Raw genomic sequence first — 24,923 nt, 5'->3', positions numbered from 1 at the left:
AAAGAGGATCAAGAAAAATAAAAGGGAGATTAAGAGGAACCATCATAAAACTAGTTTGGCTGGAATGAAGAGCAAATTGGGATGGGAAAAGTGTCTTTTATACAAAAAAAAATTGTATTTGAGGTAGATGAATAAACACAAATACTTACAGAAATATATATATACACAGTGAGTTGTAGCCTAAGGAGCTAGAAAAACCACATAAAGGCTTGTCATACACCCTAAGGCATCATACCCCTAATTTGGATATGAGTTTGATTTCACAAAGCAAAGACATAAAATAAGTAATTAGATGTCACATTGTTTTACCCAAACAACCACATTTGCGTATATCACCAGTGAGGGTGCCAGCTGCACCAAATGTCACCAGTTAGCAATCAGCCTTGGGAAACCTTGCCCCACTTTGTTTCCTAGATCTGGCTATACACAGGAATCTAAGAAGCAATTAGCATATTTGGTAGGCTTTCTTGTCCTGCTGATGCCTTCAAATGACAGTTATTTATGTTGCTATCGAAGACTTGGGAAACATTGAGTAGTGTCACCGGACTTATTAATATCTGGCTGCACAATGAACCTTAGATATCATCTTAGTTCAACTGCCTTTTGCAAGTGAAAAATTGTGGTACTCAGATTCGGCCTGCTTAGGGGTGGAATCATGACTTGAACTCAGACTTCTGCAAGTCAGTTTAACACGCTTCCTCAAAAAAAACTTAATATTCACCTTGAGGATTCTGTCAACATGTCTAGGAGGAAGCACAGGATAGTGAAAAAGAACATCGGAGTGGGATCCAAAGACCTGGGTTCAATTCTTCTAATCCCTAAGAGATATTAAGGAAGTAAATTTCTTTCTTTCTCTAAGTATCAGTGCTCTCTTTGAAAAAATAGATATTCATTAGTTCAGTCATAGGTCAGATACTGTTCTAGGAACCTATGATACATAAATGAACAAAACTATAATCAATGCTTTTATAGAGCTTACACAAACATAACAAACAATCATAAAACAAAGTAACATGATCTGACTTGCTGTTAAAGGATTACCCTGGCTGCTGTGTTGAAAACTGATTCTAAAGGGTTAAGAGCAGCCGTAGGAAAACAAGTTAGAGGCTATTGCAATTATCCAGTAGCCAATGAGTGTGGCCTAGACTAGAGTGAAAATGGAGGAAGTGGAGGAAAGTAGTTAAATTCTGAATGTATTTTTACTATAAAGCCAACAACATTTGCTGATGGATTATAACACGGGAAGTAAAGAGAAGGGTCAAGGGACTTGAAAATTAGGGACCTGAGCAACTGGAAAGATGCAATTATCATCAACTGAGATGAGAAACATTCTGGGCGGAAAAGGTGTGGGAATAATGTCTGGAGATTATTTATAGGCATTTCAAACTTAGAGTATCTACAAGATAGCCTAGCAGTGATGTTGAGTGGGAAACTGTATATTCAAGTCCAGAGTTTTGACTGGCTGAAGATGTTAGTATGGGAATTGTCAGCATATAGATAACACAATCTACTTGGTTGCTGCAATTGCATTGGGTAGCACATCCAGAGGGAGAGATAAGTCTTGTTAGAATAACATTTTTAAGGAGTAAAACCACCTGATTTTGTTCCATTCTGAAATCAAAAGTCTTACTTGAAAGAATGAAGGATACTCTATCAGTTATCCAACTGTAATAATCACAAGGATCCTTCATTTTTAGACTTAAAGATAACAACAAAAAGTAAATAAATGTAAATGGCTAAAAGCATATTATATACTGAATGCTATATATATTTTACTAAAATACTGATTCAGGCATAGATTTCAAAATTAATTTCAAATTACTTACAGCGTGTTTCTTATGTCTTAGCGATATCAGTCTCCTTACAATTCAGAGATTTCTGAGTTTTTGTCTGGGCATTGAACTCAAATTTATTCTTACATAGTAAGTCGCAGGATTACTGAGGAGGTTTTTGTTTGTTTGTTTGTTTGTTTTTAAAAAACCTCTGCAAAATGCTGATGACCTGACTGCTACTAAAACTCTATTCTGCATTTCTGTAATCTTGGCACTTCTTTTTTTTTTTCTGCTTTTGACCAATTAATTGATAATTTGAGGGGGGTGGTGGTTGTTGTTGTGGTTTGTTTGATTGTTTCCTGCCTCCTTCCACAACGATTTTAAGGATGGTTTCAATAATGTATCCAATTTGAAAGGCTATCATAAAAATATGCCACAGAGCAGAGCTTTCCAGTGGTATACCATGAATGGTTTTCTGGTACACAAACATGCTGACTTCTTGGCTTTCAGGGAAGCCAAGTGTAGTTGGATGGCCCAACTCTGGATTGGTTCCCTCCAACCATAAGCAGTCTCTTGTTTTTCTCAGCGTATGCTATCATTTGAATATGTCTCCTCCAAAATTCATGTATTGACACTTAATAGTAAATGTGATCGTATTAAGAGGTAGGACCTTTAAGAGGTGACTGGGTCATTAGGGCTCCTCCTTCATGAATGAGATTAAGGCCTGGAGAAAAGAGGCTTCAGGCAGAATTAAGCTACTCCTGCCCTTCTGCCCTCTGCCATGTGAGGATACAATATTCTTCCCCTTGGAGGATTCAGTGATAAGGGGCCATCTTGGAAGCAGAGAGAAGCCCTCACCAGACACCAAACCTGCTCCTGCCAGCACCTTGATTTTGAACTTCCCAGCCTCCATAACTGTGAGAAAATAAATTTCTGTTTTTTATAAATTACCTAGTCTCAAGTAAATGGTGTTATAGCAACACAAAGGGACTAAGCCTGCCATGCAAGTACAAGCATTTTCTTTGTTTCTGACTTAATAAAATTTAGAAAGGTAGCACCTTAATAAACTTTCTGTTTTAAGATATATTAGTTCTTGGGATCTAATGTACAGCATGGTGACTATAGTCAATAACACTGTATTTTTTACTTGAAATTTGCAAAGAAAGTAGATTATAAGTGTCCTCAGCACTGCCCTCCCTCCTACTCCCACACAAACATACTCACAAAGGGTAACTATGTACAGTGATGGTATGCTGATGAATTTGATTGTAGTAATCATTACACAATGTATATGTATATCTAATAATTACTTTGTATAACTTGAATAGATACAACTTTCTCATGTTAATTATACCTCAATAAAGATGGCAGGAAAGAAGGAAAAGGACACTCTAGTAAAAAGAAGAAAGAAAGGAAGGAAAGAAAAAAGGAAGGAAGGAAAGGATGGAGGGAGGGAGGAGGAAGAATCTAAAAAGTTGCTAGAAACAACAATATTCTTAGTGGCCAAAGCAAAAAAGGAGCCACATAAGATTTCTTTTTAAAAAAAGAATTGTTATCAGGAAGAGGTCACACTTTTCTCTGAGAAAACCAAAATAACTTTTCTATGGCTCACTTTTATGTAGTGAATAATGTCCTGACAATACACCAACAGTAAAAACAATGATTAATTTTGAATAAATGTTTCTATGGTATCTTTCAATATAGGATGAGGCACAATGCTGAAACACTGTTTATTTAAATTCGTTTTATAATGACTTAGACAATAGAGCATTACTGCTCCACTCTTGGTAGTGTCCTTTAAAAAGAAATTTTGAAATATATTGAAAGTCCTTTAGATATTTTTCCATAAATATTATCACAAATAACTTTTCTTTTATAAATAAAAATTGATCATTAAAGAGTTCAAAGAACATTCCCCAGGGAATGAATTCAGTACAAATATTTTGTGTTACATATTTAATGACCAACTATGCAGAAAGTAAAGTAAATATTTTCTTATGAAGAATCTAATCAAGACACAGATCTGAATAAAGGGACACCTCACTTGAATGGCCAAGAACTTACCTGCAGTGCTAACATTTTTCTTTTGCAACAGGCCTGGTTTTAAGTCACAGATGGATGAATGGCTAATCAAAACTTCAAACTTCTAGATTCTATATGGCATGCCATAAGAATTTCAACTGTGAATTGCCAGTCATCTCTCAGAATAATATAAAGCCAATTATAGTAATTCATTATAAGGATAATGTCTAATTTCAGAACGTATAGTATACGTGTATGCTTTCTGAGATGAGTTTTCTGTATCCTGGGGTAAATAAATATCTTGTTTTGTACTGAACTATTGGATAGAAACCAAGTAAATATCACTTGAAATCTTGCAGGATGAGTTGAAAATCAGAGTGTTGATCTTAAACTATCCTTTTGGCCATAACATATAGCAAGACTAGCTGAACATGGTGGTTATTTCTAGAGTGTGATAATAAAATCCAGTCCTCAGTAATTACTCAAAATAACCAGCATAGTTTAATGTTTACAACAGGATACACTCTGTTCTAATTGCTTTAAATATATTAACTCATTCAATCCTCATGACTCTTTGAAGTAAATGCATTAGAATTCTCACTAAGAAATTCAGATACTGGGAGATTATTTCATCTGCTTAAGATTACATAACTAAAAAGCAGGGAAGCTGAGATTCTAAACATGGCAGTCTGATCCTACAGTTTACATTTTCATTATTATTTTATACTTTCCAGTATACAGAAGAATTATCTTTCCAGTCTTACTACAAGGGAACAACAGCCTATCTCATTTAAGCCAGATCATATCATTAACATACAATTAGAAAAGCATAGAAACTAAAAAACTCATCATGAAAAATTGCAATTATTGCTGCTTTTTCCGTAGTCTATCCTGGTGTTTTCTGAAAACTAAAGTCTATCCTTGTGATTGGCCTTTGGCCTCCTTCTCCTTCTCCTCCTCCTCCTCCTTTTTTTTTTCATAAAGAATCCTAACTTTCTAATTGGGATACAACTTCTTTAGTCTTTTTTTCTGATAGGCAAAAACCTGCATAGCAGAGCTCTGTTAAATTATCTCGGAGTGCAGAAACTACAAGTAATTAATGTTTAATCAAAATTTATGTTAAAAATTATACAAGCTATATTTTAAAAATGAATTCTGCAAGAAAGTTTTCAGTAAGCCCAGTTTCCGTAAGTGATGCTCTGAAAATACTATTCAACGGTTTGGGATTTTGAAGGTCCTTTTCACATTTGGGTAAAAAGACTGTTCTTGAATTAACTGTCATTGTCATATGACATTGTCAATGTCTTAACTGTCATTGACTCTTGCTGTCAATGAAGCCTTGGTGTTTTCGAAAAAATTACACTTAGAATTGAAACACTTTAAGTAGAAAATTATTACTTAGCAAGGTGTCTTATCAAGGTTGGTGGGGAATTCTGTCACCTGCACAGTTATTTCCATTCATTCAGTCACAAAAGAGATAACAGCTGAGATGGAAGAGAAATCACTGATAAACAGCACTGTAAAATGATTTCCTGACATGCAGAGAAGAGTTTTGTTGACTGTTCAGAGACATTTAGAAAGGTCCATTTCTCTTTTTGTGAAAACTGTTGCCTAATGGTAATGAAAGGATCATATTACCGTACAAAAACATTTTTATGAGAGCCTTTACAGTAAAGAATTACTGTGTTTGTCTCTCGTCAGAGTTTTCTTCCTCATGTTTGCTTTTCCTTTTTAACTCCTTTCTCTAGCTTTGCACGTTTATGTTAGGTTTTTATTCTGTGAGAGTGAAGAATGGATCATATAGGTAACTCTCATCTGCAAACAACAGATTGGCAAAGATAGAAGGGGAAAAACAGAAGTATCAGAGAAATTATCACAGATGTTCACTTGCTATCATGAAAACTGAGGCTAGACCCAGTCTCAGAGAAAAAAAAGAACTGGAAAGTTGAAAATTTCACTTAAGTGATAGCAATCTTATTTACCAGGACAGGAGACAACTAACTAAATAATAAATTATAAGTTTTATTTATTTCATATTAATTTTATATAATACCTGTTGCCTCTTTTTTACCTTACTTCAGGCATTTTATTAGGTCATAGGGATAAAATAATCCATGAAAATTGGACTCTGCTCTCAATTTGCTCACAATTTAGAGGGCAAGTATACTAAATAAACAATTGATATTAATTTCACAGCCATAGAATCAGTTATGCAAAACTGGAATTTCCAGGTCAGCAGTGAAAAGCTTAATCTAGCCTGTTTCAGACACTTCCAGTTTAAAACTTAGTTTCTTTGTTGTTCACATGGCAGTTAATTCAGGGATTTCACTCCCCACTTGTCCTTCCCTTCTACTTGGGTGGTGTCTGATGTTGGAGGAGGCTCAGATACCGTGGTATCCAGGAAGCTGGAGATGGGAGGAGTGGGCACATGTCCAATCCATAGTAATCACCTGGCCTCCCTGGGCCTTGCTGAGGTTTAATGTGTCTTGCCTGTTCTTGGCCATTGGCCACTGAACTCACTATTTCTGGAAGCTGATGAGACTCGGGGTGCTGTGTGGTATCCAGTAGTTAGGGCCACACAGTTTGTGTTCCACAAGACCTCTTCTGGGCCACTTTTCTCCCTCCCCTTTTTTTCTCATGGTTATGGGAAAATGTTGAATATTCTCCCAAGTGATGAGAGTTTGGAGGTTTGTCTCAGGCCATCTCTCCATCATTCCCTGCCTTTTTGCTTTGCTATTCCAACCTCTGTGTATCCTGGATGTGGGATCTCTAAAATGTGGGCAGCATTTCCTGTGGTGATCCTACAAAGACAGACACAAATCTTTGCTCCATAGGCCCCAGAAACCTATCTAGAGCTTCTATGCCAATGTACACTTGGATCAAGGGAAACGTGAAGATCCCTAACCCTCTGCTCAACTTTCTATTTTCATCTCCCTTTCTCTGAAGTATCTGTCCTCAGCCTGTCTACATGGTGGTAAAATCATTAAATCAATAGGCATTCATTCACTTTTTGGTAAATTACATAAAAGCCTGAACCTCCAGGCTTTTGAAACTCAGAGGAGAACAATGATTTCTTTCTTTCTTTCCTCATTTCTTCAGAAGTGATCAATCCTGAGGACAATGTGTATAGAAAGCCCTCAATGCTGAGACCATCAGAGTGAAAAATACGTAGTAAATAATCTAACTGGTATCTTGTTATACATCTGCAACTTGTCTGTTTCTTTGCTAAGTCACCAGCTACGTTTGATAAATGATTTATCTTCTTCCCGTTAACACATGGTGGTTAGTTAGATAAAGATCAAAATGACAATTTATAAATGTAAATCATAAATGGGAATTAAAAAGGGACTCTTTCTCTTTTTTTTTTGGCTAAGCTACCCACTCACATTCCAAAGTGAGCCTACTCCCCTACCCAAGTAGGACTTGTAAAGAAGATGGCAGAGAAGACCTTGTGACCTACAGCTGATCATTAACATTCAGCCTGTAAAATAGGCTGGGGAGTCTGAGACACATGAGTAGAAAATTGGAGTCCTGAGGATGTGGAGAAATAGGAGCACTTTTACACTGTTGGTGGGACTGTAAACTAGTTCAACCACTGTGGAAAACAGTGTGGCGATTCCTCAAGGATCTAGAACTAGAAATATCATTCGACCCAGCCATTCCATTACTGGGGATATACCCAAAGGATTATAAGTCATGCTGCTATAAAGACACATGCACACGTATGTTTATTGCAGCACTATTCACAATAGCAAAGACTCGGAGTCAACCCAAACGTCCATCAGTGACAGACTGGATTAAGAAAATGTGGCACATATACACCATGGAATATTATGCAGCCATAAAAAAGGATGAGTTCATGTCCTTTATAGGGACATGGATGCAGCTGGAAACCATCATTCTCAGCAAACTATCACAAGAACAGAAAACTAAATACCACATGTTCTCACTTATAGGTGGGAACTGAACAATGAGATCACTTGGACACAGGAAGGGGAGAAGGATAGCATTAGGAGATATACCTAATGTAAATGACGAGTTAATGGGTGCAGCACACCAACATGGTACATGTATACATATGTAACAAACCTGCACATTGTGCACATGTACCGTAGAACTTAAAGTATAATTAAAAAAAAAAAAAGAAAGAAAGAAAATTGGAGTCCGTTTTTGGAGATAATTGTTAATGGGCTATGAGACCCACCAGGTATGGGGCTAGTCCAGAGAGATTCAAGAACACGTGCATAGCTTCATTTGTGAAGAGCTTAGGGGATATGGTACACTGGACTGACCCATGCCAAGAGACTTAAAGGGCAAGAAAGGCAGAGCAGAGAGTTACGCTTTGGGAAATGAAGTGTACTTTCCTGTGAACTACATGTGTATGTGAGGAAAGAGAGAAAGCACGCCCTGACCTGAAATAATCTTCAATGAATTTTGCACAGAAGAGCCACTTGGACAAGTGTTGGAAGACTCACACTGAGAGTTGGTGTGGAGATGATGCATCATCTGTGTCAGGGAACTGGAGGTGAGAAATGTGCAAGTGAAGGAGCAGCATCTGAAAACTCTGCAAATGAGAGTCAGTTTAGCTTTAAACATCCAGCGATGCTGGGACAAATGTTAGCTCACAATAGTGCCAGTCTAGTAACACTTTTCCTGACCCTTAGCTCTTCTCCACATTCCAACCCTACCTTTTAGTACTGGGAAAGCCAAGAATGGCCTAGTGAATGGAGTAGAAAAAGAGAAGTGCTGATAGGGTGACAATAGTCAATAATGATATATTGCATATTCTTAAATAATTGTTAAGTGTAAATTTCAAAGATCTCACCACCAAAAAATGATAAGAAAGTAAGGTGATAGATATGTTAATTAGCTTGACTTAATCATTGGACATTACATACATATATCGAAAATTATATTGTAGGGGAAAGGACTCTTTTTCAATAAATGGTACTGGAATAACTGGTTAGCCATACGCAGAAGATTAAAATTAAATTACATACCTTCCTTACACCATACACAAAAATCAACTCAAGATGGATTAAAGGCTTAAATATAAAACCAAAAATTGTAAACACCCTGGAAGACAACCTAGGCAGTACCATTCGAGACACAGGAACAGGCAAAGATTTCATGATGAAGATGTCAAAAGTAATAGCAATAAAAACAAAAACACATTCTATCCTGACTCTCCCATTGAATGCAGCTAAAAAACCGGGACAGGACACAGGGAGTAGCTGTTTGAGAACTGAAAAGTACAGAGTAGCAGGTGGATTGGGGGAAGATACCAGAATTCAAAGTGTCACCTAACTAGTGGTGAGTTTACAACTTCCCTTTCCTCTGCTATCACCCAACCCAGCTGGAACACAAAGCAGTCAAAAATCCAAAAATAGCGTAGGCACGCAAAGTAAGAGCTAGAGGAGCAGCCCTATAGTTCTGGCTCCAGCAGCGGGAAAGGGGTCCCCTAACACTCAGGATAGAGAAAATTTCCCCGTGAGATTGGTAACAAGTCAAGGATATTCACTCTCATCACTTCTGTTCAACATCACACTGTTAGGTCCTAGCTAGTGCAATAAGGTAAGACGAAATAAAAGGCATACAATTGTACACAGATACACCAAAAGGTCCATTTTACTCTAAAAAAATTAATATAAGGGGAAAGGGAAAGTTGTTGGGAAATTTCTTCTTCACTCCTTTGATTTTCTGGTAATAGACAATAGCTTGCCAAGAACTTCTAGCCAGGCTGAATTGTCCTACCAGACATGCATTAAATTGTCTAGCTGAGATGTGTCTCTTAATCATACAAGCACATTACTGAAGGTGTTCTCCAAGAATTACAGAAGAACTTCCAAAAAATTTGTCAGAATAAGAACTGCCAAAAAAAAAAAAAAAAAAAAAAAAGAAAGAAAGAAAGAAAGAAAAGAAAAGAAAGCTTAGGGAAGCCAGACTCTGTTATTCTTGGGAAGCTTCATTGCCAAACTAAACCTCTTCAATTATAAGATAACATTTATATGGCATTGGGATGATTTCCTTTCGTACTAAGGGAATGGGGCACTTACCTATTGCTGATTTAAATACATCAAACTGAATGTTATTTCTTTTGGAAGATGAAGATCTCAGTTTCACTTGTTCAATTCTGATTTCAAAGTTGGGGGGCACACTCAAGATGGCTGAATAGGAACAGCTCCAGCCTCCAGCTCCCAGCCTGAGCAACACAGAAGACGGTGATTTCAACATTTTCAACTGAGGTACCAGGTTCATCTCACTGGGGCGTGTCATGTCGGACAGTTGGCGCTGGTCTGCGGGTGCAGCCCGACCAGTGAGAGCTGAAGCAGGGCGAGGCATCCCCTTACGTGGGAAGTGCAAGGGGGAAGCGAATTCCTTATCCTAGCCAAAGAAAATTGAGACACACAACACCTGAAAAATCGGGTAACTCCCACCCTAATACTGCGCTTTCCCAAGAGTCTTAGCAAACGGCACACCAGGAGATCATATCCCACACCTGGCCAGGAGGGTCTCACACCCACAGAGCCTCCCTCATTGCTAGCACAGCAGTCTGAGATCTAACTGCAAGGCGGCAGCGAGGCTGGGGGAGGGGTGCCCACCATTGCTGAGGCTTAAGTAGGTAAACAAAGCCCCCAGGAAGCTCGAATTGGGTGGAGCCCACCACAGCTCAAGGAGGTCTAACTGCCTCTGTAGACTCCTCCTCTGGGGCAGTCTAAACAGAAAGCAGGAGACACCTCCGCAGAGGTAAATGCCCCTGTCTGACAGCTTTGAAGAGAGCAGTGGATCTCCCAGCATGGTGATTGAGATCTGAGAACGGACAGACTGCCTGCTCAAGTGGGTACTTGACCCCTGAGTAGCCTAACTGGGAGACATCCCCTACTAGGTGCAGACCAACACCTCACACCTCACACAGTGAGGTACACCCCTGAGACGAAGCTTCCAGAGTGAGAATCAGACAGCAACACTCGCTGTTCAGTAATATTCTGTCTTCTGCAGCCTCCGCTGCTGATACCTAGGCAAACAGGGTCTGGAGTGGACCTCAAGCAAATTCCAACAGACCTACAGCTGAGGGGCCTGACTGTTAGAAGGAAAACTAACAAACAGAAAGGACACCCACACCAAAACCCCATCAGTATGTCACCATCATCAACGACCAAAGGCAGATAAAACCACAAAGATGGGGAAAAAGCAGTGCAGAAAAGCTGGAAATTCAAAAAATCAGAGTGCATCTCCCCCTCCAAAGGAACGCGGCTCATCGCCAGCAATGGAACAAAGCTGGACGGAGCATGACTTTGACAAGTTGAGAGAAAAAGGCTTCAGTCAATCAAACTTCTCAGAGCTAAAGGAGGAACTACGTAACCAGCGCAAAGAAACTAAAAACCTTGAAAAAAGATTTGACGAATGGCTAACTAGAATAACCAATGTAGAGAAGTCCTTAAAAGAACTGATAGAGATGAAAACCATGACAAGAGAACTACGTGACAAATGCACAAGCTTCAGTAACCGACTCGATCAACTGGAAGAAGAGTATCAGCGATTGAAGATCAAATGAATGAAATGAAGCAAGAAGAGAAGTGTAGAGAAAAAAGGAGTAAAAAGAAATCAGTAAAGCCTCCAAGAAATATGGGATTATGTGAAAAGACCAAATCTACATCTGATTGGAGTGCCTGAAAGTGAGGGGGAAAATGGAACCAAGTTGGAAAACAATCTGCAGGATATCATCCAGGAGAACTTCCCCAACCTAGTAAGGCAGGCCAACATTCAAATTCAGGAAATACAGAGAATGCCACAAAGATACTCCTCGAGAAGAGCAACTCCAAGACACATAGTTGTCAGATTCACCAAGGTTGAAATTAGGGAAAAAATGTTAAGGGCAGTCAGAGAGAAAGGTTGGGTTACCCACAAAGGGAAGCCCATCAAACTAACAGTGGATCTCTCCAGAAACTGTACAAGCCAGAAGAGAGTGGGGACCAATATTCAACATTCTTAAAGAAAAGAATTTTCAACCCAGAATTTCATATCCAGCCAAACTAAGTTTCATAAGTGAAGGAGAAATAAACTCCTTTACAGACAAGCAAATGCTTACAGATTTTTTCACCACCAGGCCTGCCCTACAAGAGATCCTGAGGGAAGCACTAAACATGGAAAGGAACAACAGGTACCAGCCATTGCAAAAACATGTCAAAATGTAAAGTCCATCGATGCTAGGAAGAAACTGCATCAACTAGCGAGCAAAATAACCAGCTAATATCATAATGACAAGATCAAGTTCACACATAACAATATTAACCTTAGATGTAAATGGACTAAATGGTCCAATTAAAAGACACAGACTGGCAAATAGGATAAAGAGCCAAGACCCATCAGTCTGATGTATTCAGGAGAGCCATCTTGCATGCAGAGACACACATAGGCTCAAAATAAAGGGATGGAGGAAGATCTACCAAGCAAATGGAAAACAAAACAAAGTAGGGGTTGCAATCCTACTCTCTGATAAAACAGACTTTAAACCATCAAAGATCAAATGAGACAAAGAAGGCCATTACATAATGGTAAAGGGATCAAATCATCAGGAAGAGCTATCTATCCTAAATACATATGCGCCCAATACAGGAGCACCCAGATTCATAAAGCAAGTCCTTAGAGACTTACAAAGAGACTTAGACTCCCATACAATAATAATGGGAGACTTTAACACCCCACTGTCAACATTAGACAGATCAACGAGACAGAAAGTTAACAAGGATATCCAGGAATTGAACTCAACTCTGCACCAAACGGACCTAATAGACATCTACAGAACTCTCCACCCCAAATCAACAGAATATACATTCTTCTCAGTACCACATAGCACTTATTCGAAAATTGACCACATAGTTGTAAGTAAAGCACTCCTCAGCAAATGTAAAAGAACAGAAATTATAACAAACTGTCTCTCAGACCACAGCGCAATCAAACTAGAACTCAGGACTAAGAAACTCAATCAAAATCACTCGACTACATGGAAAGCGAACAACCTGCTCCTGAATGACTGACTACTGGGTACATAACGAAATGAAGGCAGAAATAAAGATGTTCTTTGAAACCAATGAGAACAAAGATACAACATACCAGAATCTCTGGGACACATTTAAAGCAGTGGGTAGGGGGAAATTTATAGCACTAAATGCCCACAAGAGAAAGCAGGAAGGATCTAAAATTGACACCTTAACATCACAATTAAAAGAACTAGAGAAGCAAGAGCAAATACATTCAAAAGCTAGCAGAAGGCAAGAAATAACTAAGATCAGAGCAGAACTGAAGGAGATAGAGACACAAAAAACCCTCCAAAAAATCAATGAATCCAGGAGTTGGTTTTTTGAAAAGATCAATAAAATTGATAGACTACTAGCAAGACTAATAAAGAAGAAAAGAGAGAAGAATCAAATAGATGCAATAAAAAATGATAAAGGGGATATCACCACTGACCCCACAAAAATACAAACTACCATCAGAGAATACTATAAACACCTCTATGCAAATAAACTAGAAAACCTAGAAGAAATGGATAATTTCCTGGACACTTACACTCTCCCAAGACTAAACCAGGAAGAAGTTGAATCCTTGAATAGACCAATAGCAGGCTCTGAAATTGAGCCAATAATTAATAGCCTACCAACCAAAAAAAGTCCAGGACCAGACGGATTCAGCCGAATTCTACCAGAGGTAAAAGGAGGAGTTGGTACCATTCCTTCTGAAACTCTTCCAATCAATAGAAAAAGAGGGAATCCTCCCTAACTCATTTTATGAGGCCAACATCATCCTGATACCAAAGCCTGGCACAGACACAACAAAAAAAGAGAATTTTAGACTAATATCCCTGATGAACATCAATGCAAGAATCCTCAATAAAATACTGGCAAACCGAATCCAGCAGCACATCAAAAAGTTTATCCACCATGATCAAGTGGGCTTCATCCCTGGGATGCAAGGCTGGTTCAACATACGCAAATCAATCAACGTAATCCAGCATATAAACAGAACCAAAGACAAAAACCACATGGCTCTCTCAATAGATGCAGAAAAGGCCTTTGACAAAATTCAACAGCCTTCATGCTAAAAACTCTCAATAAATTCGGTATTGATGGAACGTATCTCAAAATAATAAGAGCTATTTATGACAAACCCACAGCCAATATCATACTGAATGGGCAAAAACTGGAAAAATTCCCTTTGAAAACTGGCACAAGACAGGGATGCCCTCTCTCACCACTCCTATTCAACATAGTGTTGGAAGTTCTGGCTAAGGCAATCAGGCAAGAGAAAGAAATAAAGGGTATTCAGTTAGGAAAAGAAGAAGTCAAATTGTCCCTGTTTGCAGATGACATGATTGTATATTTAGAAAACCCCATCGTCTCAGCCCAAAATCTCCTTAAGCTGATAAGCAACTTCAGCAAAGTCTTAGCATACAAAATTCTTGGTTGGTAGGCTATTCATTACTGCCTCAGTTTCAGAACTTGTTATTGGTCTATTCAGGGATTTGACTTCTTCCTGGTTTAGTTTGGGGAGGATGTATGTGTCCAGGAATTTATCCATTTCTTCTAGATTTTCTAGTTTATTTGTTTAGAGGTGTTTATAGTATTCTCTGATGGTAGTTTGAATTTCTGTGGTCAGTTGTGATATTCCCTTTTTCATTTTTTATTGTGACTATTTGATTCTTATCTCTTTTCTTCTTTATTAGTCTGACTAGTGGTCTATCTATTTTGTTAATCTTTTCAGAAAAAAAAAACTACTGGATTCACTGATTTTTTGAAGGGTTTTTCATATCTCTATCTCCTTCAGTTCTGCTCTGATCTTAGTTATTTCTTGTCTTCTGCTGGCTTTTGAATTTGTTTGCTCTTGCTTCTCTAGTTCTTTTAATTGTGATGTTCGGGTATCAATTTTAAATCTTTGACTCTTTCTCATGTGGGCATTCAGTGCTATAGATTTCCCTCCAAACACTGGTTTAGTTATGTCCCAGAGATCCTGGTATGTTCTTTGTTCTCTATGGTTTCAAAGAATCTCTTTATTTCTGCCTTAATTTTGTTATTTACCCAGTAGTCATTCAGGAGCAGATTGTTTAGTTTCCATGTATTTGTGCAGTTTTGTGTGAGTTTCTTAATCCTGAGTTTTAATTTGATTGCACTGTCATCTGAGAGACTGGTATGATTTCCATTCTTTTGCATTTGGTGAGGAGTGTTTTACTTCCAGTTATGTGGTCAATTTAGAATAAGTGCTATGTGGTGCTTAGAAGAATGTATATTCTGTTGATTTGGAGTGTAGAGTTATGTAGATGTCTATTAGGTCTACTTGGGTCCAGAGCTGAGTTCAAGTCCTGAATATCCTTGTTAATTTTCTGTCTTATTGATTTATCTAATATTGACAGTGGGGTGTTAAAGTTTCCCACTATTATTGTGTGTGAGTCTAAGTCTCTTTGAAGGTCTCTAAGACATTGTTTTATGAATCTGGGTGCTCCTATATTGGGTGCATGTATATTTGGGATAGTTATCTCTTCTTGTTGCATTGATCCCTTTACCAGTATATAATGCCCTTCTTTGTCTTTTTTGATCTTTGTTGGTTTAAAGTCTGTTTTCTCAGAGACTAGGATTGCAACCCCTGCATTTTTTTTTTCTTTCTGTTTGCTTGGTAAATATTCCTCCACCTCTTTGTTTTGAGCCTGTGTGTACCTTTACATGTGAGTGGGGTCTCCTGAATATAGCACACTGCTAGGTCTTGGATCTATCCAATTTGCCAGTCTGTGTCTTTGAATTGGGGCATTTAGCCTATTTACATTTAAGGTTAATATTATTTTGTGTGAATTTTATCCTGTCATCATGCTGCTACCTGGTTATCTTGCACATTAGTTGATGCAGTTTCTTCAGAGTGTTGTTGGTTTTCATATTTTGGTGTGTTTTTGCAGTGGCTGGTAGCAGTGTTTCCTTTCCATATTCAGTGCTTCTTTCAAGAGTTCTTGTAAGGAACTTGTTCTTGTTATTACCCACTTTCTGAAGCCTACTTCTGACAATTTGTCAAACTCATTCTCCATCCAGTTTTGTGCCCTTGCTGGAGAGGAGATGCAATCAACTCTGCTTGCTGAACTCCGTGGGAGTGGTACCCACTGAGCGAGGCCACTTGGCTCCCTGGCTTCAAGCCCCTTTCCAGGAAACTGCACTATTCTATCTCTCTGGGGTTCCAGGTGCCACTGGAGTACGGAAAAACAAACAGAAAAATTCCTGCAGCTAGCTCTGTGTCTGCCCAGTGCCCAAACAGCTGCTCAATTTTGTGCTTGAAACCCAGGGCCCTGGTGGTATAGGCACAGGAAGGAATCTCCTTGTCTGCAGATTGCAAAAACTATGGGGAAAATGTAGTATCTGGGTTGGATAGCACAGTCTCTCATGACTTCCCTTGGCTGAGGGAGGGAGATCCTTGGCTTCTGGCTTCTTGCATTTCCTGAGTGAGGCGACACCCTACCCTGCTTCTGCTCACCCTCTGTGGATTGCACCCCACGCCTAACCAGTCCCAATGAGATGAACTGGGTACCTCAGTTGGAAATGAGGAAATCCCCTGCCTTCTGTGTTGGTCTCACTGGGAGCTATGGAATGGAGCTGTTCCTATTTGGCCATCTTGCCCTGCCCAGGACTATTTCTTAAAAGGCAGGTGGAAAACACCCACCCTCACAAAAGCAGGGATTTTTAAAATGGCTTGACTTTAAGAAGAAACATCAATGAATATGTAGTGGCATCAGTTCAATGAGTGGACAACCTCATCCCACCAATGCGGTTCTTTCTCATAAATGTATTTTAATCTCATTTCAATAACCATTAATGGTCCAGTTTTTAATCTACTGTTAAAACATTCCAGGTCTCAACTTTCTCCTCCCCTTTGCTGATACAGACACAGCAAAAGTAAACACACAGGCTAATAAATAAATAATCATGCATGACAGAATATTCAGACACCCCCTGTTGTTCTAACAACTAACCTATTTCAGGATGATGATGTCCGTAGACATGGCATTTATACTCATCAGGTATTTGGATACCTATTCAAGGTTTAGCAGTGGTATGTTTCTTAAAGTGTTTCCTTGCCTGGGTGGTTTGGAATAAATGGAAGTAGGTGTTCATGTATATAAAGAATAGCAGGTGGATTGAGGGAAAATATGAGAATTCAAAATGTCACCTAACTAGTGGTGAGTTCACACCTATAGTGCACACACATCAGACATGTATTTTTTATAGTTGGAAATCTATTTTCCTATGAGTAGGAGAGATGGGCAAAGGAGGAGGTTACTGCTTCCCTCTTGGTAGGAGGCTCCAACATCTCCATGGCCATTTATACCTTTTAGGGAAAAGAAAGCAATTAGTCCCAAATTTTTGCAGCTGAACCCTCCTAATCTGAATTCACTGCCAGTATGCACACATTCAGTGATAGTCTTTTCCCCAAATATATGTCCTCCTTCTTGATCTCTGATCCATTCAGTTTTTTAGATTATCATGTAATTGATTAGATAAAAAATATATATATAGCAATAGTATATCTGGCAAAAATGCTTAATAGAATTAGTTAACCAAATACAAAATTAACGGCAACTAGCCCAAGATGATTGTACATTTCATTTCTCTCCCCCACTGCCCTGATGTTCTGTTTTGTGAAGCTGAACACAGGAATGGGGAGATTCTTGCCCTTTGGGAGATTCACTTGTCTCCTTATTCCAAACCCTTCTCATCTTTCTGTATGCCATATGCACCTACAATAGTCTCCATTTGTTATACACCATCTTGTATGAAGTGCTTTAGATATATTTCTTTAACCCTGAGAATAGCCCTGAAGCATAGCTCTCGTTAACCCCCTTCCTCAAATAAATCAGTTGAGCCTCAGGAAGGTTGCAAAACTGACCCTAACATGTCTAACCATCAGAAGCTCATTGAGGATTTTGGCTAAAGTCTTGTGGCCTCACATTGAGTGAGGTCCAATGAACTCCTATAGATGTGGTGACTACATGTCCTGGTTTGCCCTGGACAGTCCAAGATGTATGTCTTTTCTTTTTGCATCCTGCCAGACTTCACATTTTTCCCTGACTTTCTTCACTTGCAGAAGCATCCCAGTTTAGACAATAAATAACGGGATGGCTGTGCCTTTGGAACACTGATACTACAAAGGGGAAAGACGTGTTTTTTGATTTCTTCCTTTCTCTCTCTCTCTGCAACTTTGCTCTTGATTGATTTTCCTTTACATCTCAGACAGGACCTATAGCATCTCTTGGGGCATTCCTTCTAAGTTGGTCTTCTGAGAGCTTTTCTCTATTAGGATTGTATAATAAAACAGATATGCCCACCAAGAGACTCAATTTTAAGAGTGCTATTGTTAAGTACGAAAAGAAAGGATTTTTAACAAGGGTTTCCAAAGTTGTCCCCACTGTTTTTCGTTTGTTTGTTTGTTTTAAAAGGAATTAGGAAGGAAACTCGAACTAACACTTACTGAATGCCCATAATGCAGTAAGTGCTGTGCCAAGACTTTTACATAAATAAATTTCTCAGTTTTCCATTGAAAAACTGAGATGCAAAAGGATTAAGTAAACTTCCCAGGGCCTAAATAAGGATCCTAACCTTCACAGTCTGATTCACATGCTCACTTTCCCTCTCCAACATGCTGCCTCCTACTTAAATGCAAATATAATTCATTCATGCATTAATATAAAAATGTGGCTGAGTGGATTAAGATCTACATATTCCATATTTTAAAAATTTATATTTTTCCAAGGCATTTTTGACCTATGTACTGTTTTCTGAGTCACACAGTCATGCATTATTACATGGGCTTGTGGTATTCATTTTTCCTTTTATTTCTTGTAGAGTTACCAGTGATGTGTATGACTGTGTGATCAGCTTTAGTAGTTTTGGTTTGGGATAGAGGCTCCTTAAGTGGCAGAGAAAATTCTGTCCGTTGGTATATTGTTTTTGTTTTTTAATAAAGTTTGGCAGAACAAAGTAAGGCTTCTCCGTAAAACGTAACAATGCCAAATTTACACAGCACTCACTTTTGAATTAACCTGCAAAGTTTTGGATTATTTAAAACCAGTTCTTTAATGATATCTCTATGACATGCATTCTACCTATAGAGTCTACGGACTATGAAGATTTGGGCTTGTATATACTAAGAGAACTGATAAAAAGCACTGAGCTGAAGCAAAGAAGTACAAGCCAGAAAGGCCACTGCTAAGAGAACAGATTTGAGGAACTTTTAAATGTTTTCACCAGCAAAAAAAAAAGTGATGTTCATGGATAATGCATACGTTAATTAGCCTCATTTAGCCATTCCACAGTGTATATTATATCAAAACATCATATTGTTTCAAGATCCCTTGGAAAGGAGAAAGTGTGAAATTACTCCAGAGACAAATGCCAGAGGCCACATGAGGAAGAGCATGGACTGGAAGTAGGCTGCTGGTTTGAATGGCAGCTTGGATGCCCACTAGTTACCTGACCTTGGGCAAGTTCGCCTTTCTGTGCTTCACTTTCTTTCTGTACAAAAAGGGGGTGGCAAGAGCATCTACCTTGTGGGGTTCATGATCAGTGTACAAATCCCCAGTTTTCAAAAAAAAATCATGTTTTATACTATAAATACGTACAATTTTTAGAAATAGCAAATAATTTACAACAAACAAAAACAAGCCAGAAAGAGCATATTTCTGTCAATTACCTATGCTCGTTCACAAGCAGGCTGGGCTACTTTTCTGCACAGTTTTGATGTCACCAACCTTCTGATTGTGGCCCCCTGTCTGGAAAAAAATGGCATTTTTGTGTTCTTATACCATGTGTGAGAACATACCTCCCATGTGAATTTGGTGGTAGCCCTCACTACAATCCCCTCCATTCTTCCCAGGCTTCCACATATACAAAGCTTCTGCTTTGTGGTCCCTGTGGCACTTTTGTGAATCTGGGGACACTCCAAGTGAATGACTCAGAATATTTCAGCAGCCAAAACCAGGGCACTGAGCATCTCTGGCCCAGCTGCAGAACCAGCCTGCCATTAGCCAGGTTCTCCTGGAATCTATCCTTTGTCCCCAGATAAACGAAAAGGAAACACAAAGGTTTCGTATCACAGCTTGCAACCAAGGGAAACTGTGAAGCAAAGTCTCCCTCTGCAACTCCTTCTGCAGCAGAATTCCAATCCCCTTGACACCAGGCTGGGACTAGAGCTCTGGAAGGAATGTAATGCGGCAGAAAGAACACTGGCCTACAGACTGGGTGCTGGTTCTAGTTCTGCCACCAACTTGCTCCATGACCTTGGGCAAGCCACTGCAATTCTCAGATGTTCAGAAGCTTCATTGTCAAACAAGAGTGGACTCTATGCTTTCTGAGTTTCCTCTGGCTCAAGTATTGCAGGATTCTCTGAGTTTCTGATTAACTGGTTCTTGCTAATATATTACATTATTGTACATTGTAAACAGCAAGCCTCATCATTTATTCTGCCTGTCTCCCATGAGATGGAGAACACTTTGAGGACAACATCTGCACTGTCCATTTATGCCCTAGGACCAAGTATAATGTCTGACACATAATAGGTACTCAGGAAAGGGGGCCTGGCTATTTCTTGGCTAGCCAACAGCTGTAACTGAAGGCCATTTAAGAAGGGAGGATGCCACAGCTGATTTTCAGCAGAAGAGTTACTACAGAACAGGACATACCGTGTATTGCATTTCAAATCTTATTTCAGTGGCACTGACTCTACCACTTTATGATCAGCCTTAATTCATCACATTAATATGTTTATCAGCGTAACCCACATGGCTATTTGCTTTGTTTTATTTTCAACTTTCTCAACACAAAATATGTGGGAGAAGGGAGAAAAACCTCCCCTTGCGTTGTTAACATTTCAGTTTGGAAATGCTTTTTTTGCTGTGCTATTTAAACAGATCTCACCTTCCAAAAGTAAAAACTGGCTAGAGATGCTTTTCTTCATACCCTAGCCCTTCTCTACTAGCTAGTACTGAAATGTGTTAATTGGGTTCATTAATTAGTTAATCTGTTAATCAACGGACTTAATAGAAGAACTAATATTAGAAAGAAAACAACATGAGATAGCAAGAAAAACTGTTAAATCAATAACTTTGGTGGGTCACTAAATAATATTCTGTTCAAATTTCATTACCATTGCCCAGGCTTCTGACAAGTAAACTGTGACAGTCAACATGCCAGATTCCCCAAATTAAACATACTTCTTCATAATTAAATATCACAGCTTCATTGTTCCGATAACAAAATTGAAGTATTTTCCACCATGATAATATCCTTAGTAGATAATGTCATTGGAATAGAATGATGTTACCACATGATAATAGGCTCTCAATGCCAAAAGCAAGTTAGACTGTTTATTTTCAAAGCAGATCATTACATTGACTTTTTTTCCATTACCAAGTGATTGATGTAGCTTTAAAGGTGACCAACAAAAATTTCACACAAAAAAATGATCTAACGATGGAATTATGTGCTGAATGATTCAAATACCAAGGGAGATGCCACATATAGCAGCATAGAATCCATTTAAAAATTAAGCTTTACCAAACCTTCAGCAGCAGTTTGCTCTGCAAAATGAGAGCCGCTGTCAGAGTCTCCAAAAGTGCCTCAAAACACAATAAAAGCTTGTGTTGGCATAGTCCATTTCTCGATAACTATGGAATTCGGGAATAGAACACCTGTCAACAGAGGAACCTGGCATACAACTAACAGACCTGAGCCAACTTATCTTGACAAGCAGCCTGAAGAAAGGTGGCACTACAAATACCAGGCCCTACAAACAGGCTCTGACCACAAACCAAAGAAAAGCCTTCTCACACGCCTCCTAGACCACAGCTCTTTCAGCCACTTGGGGATAAAATCCTATCAGTGAGGTCATCTTCAAATACTAAAGACTAACAATGAATACCTTTCTCTGAGACTCAAAGAACCTACAAAAGTCCTTTCAGCCAGAACATGCGCAGTGTAAATGATTGCATTATCACGTTTCGTCTCTCTGCTTCAGAGGAAGGCAAAGGGAGAGGAGTACTATCTCTAAAATAAAAATACTAGGTGATTCGACTTGGAGTGGTTGACTTTCAGAATCAGATGTGGCATTGGAAAAAATACACCAAGTTCTGTACACTTCTCATTTTAACAAATATTTAATGAGTAAGGCATTGTGCTAAGGGCTGCTGGAGGTTGAAAAAGAAAACAAACAAAACCCAAAAAAAGTCTACTTTACCCATATCATGCTGCCTGCTCACTGTTATTTATTTTCTCTGCATGAAGTCATTGGGGCTGGGAGAGTTCCAATTGACAGTACTTTGCACAGTCAGTGCTTGCTGCTTGCATGAGATGTGTGCCATGCACGATATTTTTGATGTTGATGTTAATTGGTGTTGAATACAACTTATTTATAATTCTAAAGAATTATACATGTGTTAGGGATGCCTGAGGCTTCAAGGGTCTAAGTTGCATGTTAAAGATTAAAAAGGAGCTGGGCACAGTGGCTCACGCCTGTAATCCCAGCAGTTTAGGAGGCCAAGGCAGGCAGATCACGTGAGGTCAGGAGTTCGAGACCAGCCTGGCCAACATGGTGAGACCCTGTCTCTACTGAAAAAACAAAAATTAGCTGGGCGTGGTGGCAAGTGCCTGTAATCCCAGCTACCTGGGAGGCAGAGGCTGGAGAATCACTTGAACCCAGGAGGTGGAGGCTGCAGTGAGCTGAGATGGTGCCACTGCACTCCAACCTGGGTGAGAAGAACAAAACTCCATCTCAAAAAAAAAGTGAATAAAAAAAAGGACAGATTTCTCAACAGGACAATCCAATAAGGTGACACTAACTGGTCATTGGTAAGTATAATAGCCAAAGTGTCTGAGAAACAGTGTTAGTACAATCTTTAAATGATTGCCCATTTATGAGAATAAGTACAGTAATCCAGAGCCCCTTAAATATATTTCAAGAGAGCATTTCTCAATGTCACATGTTGCCCTAGGGAAGATCCTGTCCACAAAGGGCTAACCAAGAGCTCTTCAGCCCTGATTGATATAGCTGTCCCACAAAATCCTTAGAAATGTCTTCATGCCAAGCTCCTGTCCAGTCCTCCAGCAGCTTCTGCTCTGATGTCCCCTACCTGAAGGAGATTCTCCTGTCAATAAAGTTTCTAGTTCTAGGCATGCTTGGTCTAATTTTGATTTTTCTGTAATGATCTGTCTGGATCTCTTGCTCCCATAGTCTTTGTTCTACTTTCTTAGCACCCTATGCTTCTTTTCAGTAGCGCTTATCCCACTTGTTATTGGTCTAATGTCTGTCTTTCTCATTAAACATTAAGCAGCATGGCATAGTAGTTAACATCTGGCTTGTTCTCTACTGTATTCCCAAAACTTAGCACAGCCTTGGCACATAGTAACAGCTTAATTAATACTCGCTGACTTTCTTGATTCTCACATCTTAATCTTTACTCAGACTCTGGAACCTGTTCGTGGTCAGGGGGAACACCGAGTTCTAGCTTAAAACTCATAGAACTCAGAAGCAAGTCAAACTTGCTACCAAGGTCAACTTTACCTTGTGCTGACTTGTAATAATGCAACATTTGACTTATTCCTCAGGAAAAAAAAAAAAAGCCCTAACTCTGAACCCCAGTTTGCTGGTCTAGGGCTGGGACCATGGCTTGTTGCTATGACCAGTCCTCTCTTGGTGAAGGTAAGTGTTGTATGGCTACCTGCTGACAACCTTCCCTAATGGCTCATATTTCATAGTCTCCACCTCTGGACTCTGCCTATCAGATTTCTCAGATGCTTTTTCCTGGGCTTATCTGATGCTGTTTGCATAGACATCTTTTTGTTGCTTTTCATCATACTCTGACTCATTCGAAACCTAGTTTAGCTTTGGACAACCTTACTGCTAGAAGTACCACGCAGTTTGTATCAAATATATTTTTAAAAGCTTTATGTCACTTGTTAAAGATAATTAATATACTATTTTGATGTAAAAATTTTGGAATATCTTCATAATTTGTTGTAGAAATTAAGTAAAACACATAATTCATTTAATTTAAAATTAACATCAAATTCTCTGTAGTCATCATTTATTATTGAGACTTTTGGCAAGTTAAGAATATCCAATCTACAAATTGCTTTCAAAAATAATTAATGTTTAATTAATAAGAAATTTAACATGTAATAGAGTAATATGATGTTATACCTTGTATACATTAAACTAAACATTTATTAACTTCAACTTCGCTGTTATCTTTTCATATTTGCAGCCAATACATTTTTTAAGCCTCAAGTATTTTTATGGGACCCTGAGAAATTCATGGCCCCTAGACAATATTCCTATAATGTCAAAGGCAAAAAAATGCCTGTCTTAAGAAAGATTTTTATTCTCATGAACCAGTGTAAAGTTCTACAAGCTAGCCTTTGCCAGTCTTCCAAGGCTTGCAAATCTGAACTCTTTAACGGGGAGCTGTGTCATGGGTGGTAAACAAAGCTCTTCCGTTGGGTTAGTGAAATCTCCATGCTATGTTGATTTTCCCATCATTGTTAAATACTGATAATTTTTATAAAGGCTTAGGACCCTAATCAGTGATCTTTTCAAAGACGTGTATATGAGAGGTGCTGTGACCCACCAAAGGTCCCTCAGCCACTCAGTAATGCAAGCCTTCATCAGGCTCAGGCAAAGTGGTGTCTCCTGCCTAATGCAGAGGCCAGGACAGGCTTTCTCCTGGTAGCCAGGCAGGCACACAAGGACAAACATGCCATACCAACTGCAATTGGATGTAGGTCCCAAAATAGATACTCCTGGTTATAATATTAATTTACTTCAAATTACATATGCATCTCTGAAGTATTACCAAATAATATGTTTCACAGATACTGGAGATGGGAAAACTTCATTAGATCATACAATTCTCTCTCTCTGTCTGTCTCTCTTTTATTTCTGGCATCTAAATGATTTCTCCAGTACCCTAAAATTAGTGGAATTGGTCATGACTAAACTGTCAACTATTCTGGAAGCACTTACTTAATCATATTAGCAAGGGACAGGTAAAAATGTGATGTAATTGAGTCTATATTTGCTATTCTTCGGAATTTGTTTCCACCCACT

The sequence above is a fragment of the Chlorocebus sabaeus genome, chromosome 8 (genome assembly GCF_047675955.1).
Source record: "Chlorocebus sabaeus isolate Y175 chromosome 8, mChlSab1.0.hap1, whole genome shotgun sequence".
NCBI lineage: Eukaryota > Metazoa > Chordata > Mammalia > Primates > Cercopithecidae > Chlorocebus > Chlorocebus sabaeus.
Note: the sequence above shows the minus strand (reverse complement) of the source record.